Genomic DNA, 9,992 nt, shown 5'->3' with positions numbered 1-9,992 from the left:
GTTGAACGGATACGAAGATCCATGCAGGAGATAGTACAGTGCACAAGTGTGCGCGCATGTACGAGTAGGTACAGTGCACAAGTGTACGCGCATGTACGAGTAGGTACAGTGCACAAGTGTGCGCACAAACACAGGTGCACTGTCATGATCCGATCATGTCCGATAGCTATTATAGAAATAATTAGGTGTAGAATCGATGAATTTGCACGCTATGCGAGGTACAGGGGCATAACAATGCTAACTTTACAAATCTGAGTTGCTCCTAGGATTCCTAAGAATTTCTTTACAGAAAAATCGATAATGTTCTTGTACTTTATGCTACGCTAGCCATGACACCGACGAAGCAGTTGGCTGACTCCGTACGTGTTCTATGGAAGAGCCCTATGCACGTCGTCGCAAAGTCTGCATCACCAGCGTCCACGACGACCGAGAGCAGGCCATGACCTAGAGCTTTGTGTCTACCGATCGTATTGTCTGCGGTGTTCAGGCAAGCATCCGAGTTGTCGGCGCGTTCAGTGCTCTGCTTGCCGCTCTTCTGTTCAGTCTATATTTAGATTTGTTTCAAATGATTCTTGATTGGATTTAAGAAATATTTTATAGTATAATATTTTTTAAATAATCTGTATACCTAATTAGTGAACATAGTGACTTTTGGTTGTTAGTTACCTAGCAAGAGAATACATAGTTAGTACCTTGTAATTAAGTATTTGTGGGATCTAAGAAAATAAACAGTTTGTAAAGATTTTGGATCACCCAAAAACTCGTAATAATGTTCGATTGGCGTTAACTAAGACTGCAGAGTTGTTGGCATCAAACATAAGCAAAGCCGTCAGAAGCTTTATCTAAAGACTAAAGTCGTAATGATTTTCGGTTGCCTGAGAATGTTTCACAAAATGTGTGGCAGAAAGGCCAAAAACCGTGAGGCAGAGCGGCGGCGCGAGGGCGGGCGGCGCGAGGGCGGGCGGGGCGAGCACGTGGACCTGGAGCGAGTGGCGCGCGAGCTGGGCTACCTGGGGCGGTTCCACCTGCGCGTGTACGCGCTGGTGGCGCTGGCGGCGCTGCAGGTGGGGCTGCTGCACGTGTCCTACATATTCCTGGCCGCGGATGTGCCGTACAGGTAAAACTTGAATTCAATTGAGAGGGTCTCCTTTTCTAACGTCTCTTCTAATAAATTGTGAACTTCAATTTTTTCTCTAGTTTGTCTACATACACTCTTGGGGTAAGTTTTCTTTATACTGTTCATAAAGATAAGCGTTATACGGTTAAATGCTTTGGAACAGTCCACAATACATTTTCAATGATCTCTATGGTCATGTAAGTACATGCGAATTGCGATGTATTGTTGGGTATTGTGGTAGAAACTCGAAAACCTACCTGTTGTAATGGTTGGTTTGGTTTTCATCAATGCCTGGTGCTATTCTACTCGGAATGATTGATGACGTACAGACAGACAGACAGCGGGAAGCGACTTTATTTAATACTATGTAAAGAGAAGATACAGATGGAAGCTACGAGGAAATTCCCTGTACCTAGTTAGTTATTATCACGTACACACACACACACACAGGGATAACTGCACTCGAGGTGACGCACCTTATTGATGTATTGACATAATGACGTCATCGTTAATGTTAACGTTAATGTTAACTTTACAACGAGGATAATTTCGTGCTACTTTTATGACATTTGGTTTCTACACGGATAGGCCGTGAAAAGCTAGCAACCAGACAGGACAGACAAACTTTCGCATTTAAGTATAATGATGGGTAGTGGTTGATACCTCACACGTATCCGAAGCTGTAACAGCTTAAAACTTAAGACGTCCGCCTCCTACTCGGGAGGTCGGGGGTTCGATCCCGGGCACGCACCTCCAACTATTGCATGCGATCCATATATAATATTCTACGTGACTATTTGTAGGTATGTTTATGAATAATTTTATCCAAAATTACAACGCAATTTTGGGCAATTCGAACATAATAGAGTATTACTATGTAATTTATTTGCGACTGCAATTATTTGTGTCACAAAGTGACGGTTTGATTGCGTCGGTGACCGAAGGCAATTATTTGTGTCACAAAGTGACGGTGTGATTGCGTCGGTGACCGAAGGCAATTATTTGTGTCACAAAGTGACGGTGTGATTGCGTCGGTGACCGAAGGCAATTATTTGTGTCACAAAGTGACGGTTTGATTGCGTCGGTGACCGAAGGCAATTATTTGTGTCACAAAGTGACGGTGTGATTGCGTCGGTGACCGAAGGCAATTATTTGTGTCACAAAGTGACGGTTTGATTGCGTCGGTGACCGAAGGCAATTATTTGTGTCACAAAGTGACGGTGTGATTGCGTCGGTGACCGAAGGCAATTATTTGTGTCACAAAGTGACGGTGTGATTGCGTCGGTGACCGAAGGCAATTATTTGTGTCACAAAGTGACGGTGTGATTGCGTCGGTGACCGAAGGCAATTATTTGTGTCACAAAGTGACGGTTTGATTGCGTCGGTGACCGAAGGCAATTATTTGTGTCACAAAGTGACGGTGTGATTGCGTCGGTGACCGAAGGCAATTATTTGTGTCACAAAGTGACGGATTGATTGCGTCGGTGACCGAAGGCAATTATTTGTGTCACAAAGTGACGGTTTGATTGCGTCGGTGACCGAAGGCAATTATTTGTGTCACAAAGTGACGGTGTGATTGCGTCGGTGACCGAAGGCAATTATTTGTGTCACAAACTGACGGTTTGATTGCGTCGGTGACCGAAGGCAATTATTTGTGTCACAAACGGTCGGTGTGATTGCGTCGGTGACCGAAGGCAATTATTTGTGTCACAAAGTGACGGTGTGATTGCGTCGGTGACCGAAGGCAATTATTTGTGTCACAAAGTGACGGTGTGATTGCGTCGGTGACCGAAGGCAATTATTTGTGTCACAAAGTGACGGTTTGATTGCGTCGGTGACCGAAGGCAATTATTTGTGTCACAAAGTGACGGTGTGATTGCGTCGGTGACCGAAGGCAATTATTTGTGTCACAAAGTGACGGTTTGATTGCGTCGGTGACCGAAGGCAATTATTTGTGTCACAAAGTGACGGTTTGATTGCGTCGGTGACCGAAGGCAATTATTTGTGTCACAAAGTGACGGTGTGATTGCGTCGGTGACCGAAGGCAATTATTTGTGTCACAAAGTGACGGTGTGATTGCGTCGGTGACCGAAGGCAATTATTTGTGTCACAAAGTGACGGTGTGATTGCGTCGGTGACCGAAGGCAATTATTTGTGTCACAAAGTGACGGTGTGATTGCGTCGGTGACCGAAGGCAATTATTTGTGTCACAAAGTGACGGTGTGATTGCGTCGGTGACCGAAGGCAATTATTTGTGTCACAAAGTGACGGTGTGATTGCGTCGGTGACCGAAGGCAATTATTTGTGTCACAAAGTGACGGTGTGATTGCGTCGGTGACCGAAGGCAATTATTTGTGTCACAAAGTGACGGTGTGATTGCGTCGGTGACCGAAGGCAATTATTTGTGTCACAAACTGACGGTTTGATTGCGTCGGTGACCGAAGGCAATTATTTGTGTCACAAACGGTCGGTGTGATTGCGTCGGTGACCGAAGGCAATTATTTGTGTCACAAAGTGACGGTGTGATTGCGTCGGTGACCGAAGGCAATTATTTGTGTCACAAAGTGACGGTGTGATTGCGTCGGTGACCGAAGGCAATTATTTGTGTCACAAAGTGACGGTTTGATTGCGTCGGTGACCGAAGGCAATTATTTGTGTCACAAAGTGACGGTGTGATTGCGTCGGTGACCGAAGGCAATTATTTGTGTCACAAAGTGACGGTTTGATTGCGTCGGTGACCGAAGGCAATTATTTGTGTCACAAAGTGACGGTTTGATTGCGTCGGTGACCGAAGGCAATTATTTGTGTCACAAAGTGACGGTGTGATTGCGTCGGTGACCGAAGGCAATTATTTGTGTCACAAAGTGACGGTGTGATTGCGTCGGTGACCGAAGGCAATTATTTGTGTCACAAAGTGACGGTGTGATTGCGTCGGTGACCGAAGGCAATTATTTGTGTCACAAAGTGACGGTTTGATTGCGTCGGTGACCGAAGGCAATTATTTGTGTCACAAAGTGACGGTGTGATTGCGTCGGTGACCGAAGGCAATTATTTGTGTCACAAAGTGACGGTTTGATTGCGTCGGTGACCGAAGGCAATTATTTGTGTCACAAAGTGACGGTGTGATTGCGTCGGTGACCGAAGGCAATTATTTGTGTCACAAAGTGACGGTGTGATTGCGTCGGTGACCGAAGGCAATTATTTGTGTCACAAAGTGACGGTGTGATTGCGTCGGTGACCGAAGGCAATTATTTGTGTCACAAAGTGACGGTGTGATTGCGTCGGTGACCGAAGGCAATTATTTGTGTCACAAAGTGACGGTTTGATTGCGTCGGTGACCGAAGGCAATTATTTGTGTCACAAAGTGACGGTGTGATTGCGTCGGTGACCGAAGGCAATTATTTGTGTCACAAAGTGACGGTGTGATTGCGTCGGTGACCGAAGGCAATTATTTGTGTCACAAAGTGACGGTGTGATTGCGTCGGTGACCGAAGGCAATTATTTGTGTCACAAAGTGACGGTGTGATTGCGTCGGTGACCGAAGGCAATTATTTGTGTCACAAAGTGACGGTGTGATTGCGTCGGTGACCGAAGGCAATTATTTGTGTCACAAAGTGACGGTTTGATTGCGTCGGTGACCGAAGGCAATTATTTGTGTCACAAAGTGACGGTGTGATTGCGTCGGTGACCGAAGGCAATTATTTGTGTCACAAAGTGACGGTTTGATTGCGTCGGTGACCGAAGGCAATTATTTGTGTCACAAAGTGACGGTTTGATTGCGTCGGTGACCGAAGGCAATTATTTGTGTCACAAAGTGACGGTGTGATTGCGTCGGTGACCGAAGGCAATTATTTGTGTCACAAACTGACGGTTTGATTGCGTCGGTGACCGAAGGCAATTATTTGTGTCACAAACGTTCGGTGTGATTGCGTCGGTGACCGAAGGCAATTATTTGTGTCACAAAGTGACGGTTTGATTGCGTCGGTGACCGAAGGCAATTATTTGTGTCACAAAGTGACGGTTTGATTGCGTCGGTGACCGAAGGCAATTATTTGTGTCACAAACGGTCGGTGTGATTGCGTCGGTGACCGAAGGCAATTATTTGTGTCACAAACTGACGGTTTGATTGCGTCGGTGACCGAAGGCAATTATTTGTGTCACAAACGGTCGGTGTGATTGCGTCGGTGACCGAAGGCAATTATTTGTGTCACAAAGTGACGGTGTGATTGCGTCGGTGACCGAAGGCAATTATTTGTGTCACAAAGTGACGGTTTGATTGCGTCGGTGACCGAAGGCAATTATTTGTGTCACAAAGTGACGGTTTGATTGCGTCGGTGACCGAAGGCAATTCCAATCCACTTGTATACATTCTTTATTTATAATTTGTACACGTAGGTAGTTAGCGGTGGGTACTGCTGTACTGCTGTACTGCTGTACTGCTGTACTGCTGTACTGCTGTACTGCTGTACTGTTGTACTGCTGTACTGCTGTACTGCTGTACTGCTGTACTGCTGGCAACTCGCGTCTTGTCTATACATTGCACAATGCCTATTACAATTTACAACTAGAAGCAATATAATTGTAAGAATTCGATGTGTCCACCGCCACCGGCACCACGTCCACCACGTGCACCACGTGCACCACGTGCACCACGTGCACCACGTGCACCACGTCCACCACGTCCACCACATCCACCACCACGGCAATGCCCAGCAATGAAGGGAATTCCATTGAAATTGAAATTAGTATCCATATAGTGAAAACCGGCCAAGTGTGAGTTAGTCTCGCGCACGGAGGGTTCCGTTCTAGGGTATTTTTTTCGCCATTTTGCACGATAAATCAAAAACTATTAAGTAGATATGCATAGAAAAAAATAAACATCTGTTTAAGAATGTACCGGTAAAGTCCTTTCGTATGATATCCCACTTGGTATAATTATCTTACTTTTAAAATTTTAAATACTAATTACCTAGGTATTTGTTCATAAACACATTTTTTTTGTGATGTAACAACAAATTCACTTGTGCTATAAGACCTACCTACCTACTATAGCTGTTTCTCTCTTTGTCTAAGTAGGTACCTACCTACCTAGCTACTCCAATGTTGACTATTGTGCTAAATTTCATTAGCTATGAATTAGTCAGAAATTAATTAGAAGTCAAGGTTTGGAGTGGCGTCGCCATTGAAGGTGGCCCATTATCTGTTGGTGTGCGATGAACTGCGTCGGTCACTTGAACGCAGAGTACACCAGGTACTCCAAGGTACTCCAAGGGAAACCTTGGTATAACAATAGTTTCCCATTTGATGTAACACTTGACCTGCAAAGATAAAATATGTCATTTAGTTTTAGACCTTCCATTTAGTATTTTCTGTTATGTTAACCTTAGTAGTAGAAGTATAGAATTTTCGGACAAAGAAAATCAAATCCATTGCAGGAGCATTTTTTGAATTTGAATAAAAACATTATCTCTATGATATGATAACACACAGTGGCGTGCAGGATGACAAACATCTGTTATCTGTTATATGGTAACAGTAACACACATCCAAATAGAAAACTACTTTCACATTTTATTATTAGTAAAATGTTTTTTCATTAATTTCATGATTGGTTTTAATGAATGCCTTCTAAAATGCCGACCGTGCTGTTCGATAGAGTTACATAATAACATTATGTTATTAGTATGATATGTATGTTCCTACTACGTGTACCTGTAGTTGTATCGACACTAAGTCAACTCTGACTTACGAAACGGTACATAATGATATAAGCATTAGGGATGCTAGTCACATAAGCTTGGCATCCAGTTTCCGGGTCACGTCACACGTGTACGCCACAACACCAGTAGGTAGAGGTAGAGGTAGAAGTAGAGGTAGAGGTAGAGGTAGAGGTAGAGGTAGGTAGCTTTCCTTGCTGTATCCTGACCGCTCAACGTGGAACAGTTCATGCCATTCTGGCCGCCTGACTTCACTCGGGTACTATCTGAAAATTTAGCGATTTAATCATCACAAGTGTATTATTATAGCCTAGTGGTCAGGACGTCCGCCTTCTAATCAGAGGTCGGGAGTTCGATCCCGGGCACGCACCTCTAAATTTTCGGTGTTATTATCGTGTATCGAATTTTCGGTGTTTTAAGTAATTAAATATCACTTGCTTTATCGGTGAAGGAAAACATCGTGAGGAAACCTGCATGCCTGAGAGTTCTCTATAATGTTTTCAAAGGTGTGTGAAGTGTACCAATCCGCACATGGTTAGCGTGGTAGACTATGGCCAAAACCCTTCTCACTCTGAGAGGAGACCCGCGCTCTGTAGTGAGCCGGTGATGGGTTGATCATGATAAGTGAGTGATATTTGCTTACATCTATGATCTATAAATAAAATAAATAAATAAAAATCTTTTTTATTCGAATAAACTTTTACAAGTGCTTACGAATAGTCGGATGCATCTACCACTGGTTCGGAATGCCTTTCCTGCCGAGAAGAACCAGCAAGAAACTCGGCGGTTGCTCTTTTCAAATATTTGATATAGGTACAAGATTATGCCATGTATAAAATAGTATTTGCAGTCCTGTGCGTTGCTGGAACGAGCTGCAGGTCAAATCCACGCTCTTTTATCATTTAGATAAACTAAATGTACGACGGCTAAACTCACGCATTTGTCGGAGTATGTCCGACTAGTTTGGAACCCGTCCGGAGTCATCTTCAATAGGCCTTTGCTCGCGACGCGGCGCCCACGGGACTGCGACACGCAGTAGACATGCAGTAGCCGGCAACAAATATTGCACATCGACCTTTTTTAGAGTGGGATTTCGAGCGTTGTCTCTGTCACTCATACCTATGTGACGTTTTGTCGGTCTCAACAACAGAGAGCGCTATCTCCTTCTCAGTGGCGTGCACAGGGTTTGAAGCCAGGGTAGGCACTAGTTAGGTAGGAACCTGTTTACTGGCAGGTCATAATGAAAAATATGCATTGAGCTATTACAACTGGGGTACGCAGTGCATTTATGCCTCTATGACCTGCACGCCACTGCTCCTTCTAAAGGTCGATATACAATATTTCCTGCCGAGTTCTGTACTGTGAGGACTTGAGGAGGACTGACATCGGGGGAGGAGGCTCAGATCATCCCCCGATGGTTCCTGCAGACCTTCGTCGCCGGCACTGTCGCCGTCCCATGGATGATGGCGTCGTCTCAGCGCCGTACCTACTCCGCAAACACGTGAGTTGACGTCACACGTTACGTCATACGTTTAGATTTCAGAAAACCTTGCGTGAAAAAGTATTTATTGACAAACCTTGCGTGAAAAAGTATTTATTGACAAAGTGTATTTATTGACATGTAAAGTATTTCATCCGAGGGCATACCTACTATGTCACGTTCTACTAAATTAAAGGCTTCTAAACAAAAACCTACCTATATAAAAAAAACTATCGCAAGAAACTTTTGTAAAGGTGTAGTAATTTTTGTCCGATCAAGCAATAAAAATGTTTTTGACCTCCTTTATTATAATTTTATGATCGTAAGAATTAAGATTCATTACAGGTAACTATTAACTCAATTTCCTTCATTAGATTGTTTGTTAGTTTCCTTACAGTGTACAGTGTACCTCCTCCACCTCCACTTCCACCTCCACACGAACACTGCAAGTGTCTCATCAATTGATTAGCCTTCAGTTAACCTTTACTTTAATGGCTCAAGAGGTTAACAGCTCGCTGGGTTCCCTCCATCACTCGCACATACAAACGTACTTTGGCTCTCATTACAATTTACAATATTATAACCAATCGAACTCAGTGCTATTTTGTAAGTAGAACACGTTCGTCAAACAACGTTCACACGTTCGTCGTACAAATATCTAGTTTTAGAGTCACACTGCGATACACAGAAGTTGGGAGTCATGTACACAGGAGTTGGGAGTCAGGTACACAGGAGTTGGGAGTCAGGTACAATGGACAGGCTGAAGAAAATATGGAAAAACAGAAACATCACAAAAGCTACAAAGGTCCGGCTCGTTCGAACAATCGACGTGGACTTTATGACTGGTCGAGAAGACGAAGATTGATACTTTGGAGATGTGGTGCTGGAGGCGAATGCTACGAGTCTCATGGACCGAAATTCGCAGCAACGCGGCAACGTCTCTATACCCCAAGAGCTCGGCATTAAACAACGTCGCATGCTAAAGTTCTTCGGGCATGTCTCCCGGCGGCGCGAGAGTGACTCCATTGAGCGTCTTGTAGGGCAGGGCAAGGCGGAGGGTACCAGAGGGCGAGGAAGGTCACCTACGCGATGGAGTGGGCGGTCCCGTGTACCAGACTATCGGCCAGCAGGGAGAAGTGGCGAATGCTCGTGTGGCGTATAACATCTGCCAACAAAACCGTCACTTCGTGATGACCACGACCACTCGGCAAAGAGTGTTACGACGGAGAAGAAGACACACGAGTTAAACATTTGTATGTAAATCTTTGAGCCCGTGTAACTTAGCCTACAAAGGACCCAGAAAGCTGAAATTTTGCGCAGAGGTTCCCGATATAATATTTACTGGCTGGATATTTCGAAATTGCTACGGCATAAGAAATAGGTAAAGATAATTAATATTTTGCCAGAATGAAACCGCTGGTAGTCGTTACTCATTCATATTTAAATCACTAGCTTATGTTTGCGACTTTGTCCGCGTGGACTACACAAATTTCAAAACTCTATTGGTTGATTTTTCAAAAATATTTTCTCAGCGGATGCTATGTCATAATAGCTATCTGCATAATTTCAGCCCGATCCGTCCAGTAGTTTGAGCTGTGCATTGATAGATCAGTCAGTCACCTTTTCCTACTATATATTTAGAAGATTAGTCATTACACATTGATAGCATTATTAATTA

This window comes from Maniola hyperantus, chromosome 11 (assembly GCF_902806685.2).
Source record: "Maniola hyperantus chromosome 11, iAphHyp1.2, whole genome shotgun sequence".
Taxonomy (NCBI): domain Eukaryota; kingdom Metazoa; phylum Arthropoda; class Insecta; order Lepidoptera; family Nymphalidae; genus Maniola; species Maniola hyperantus.
This window is presented reverse-complemented; position numbering follows the sequence as displayed.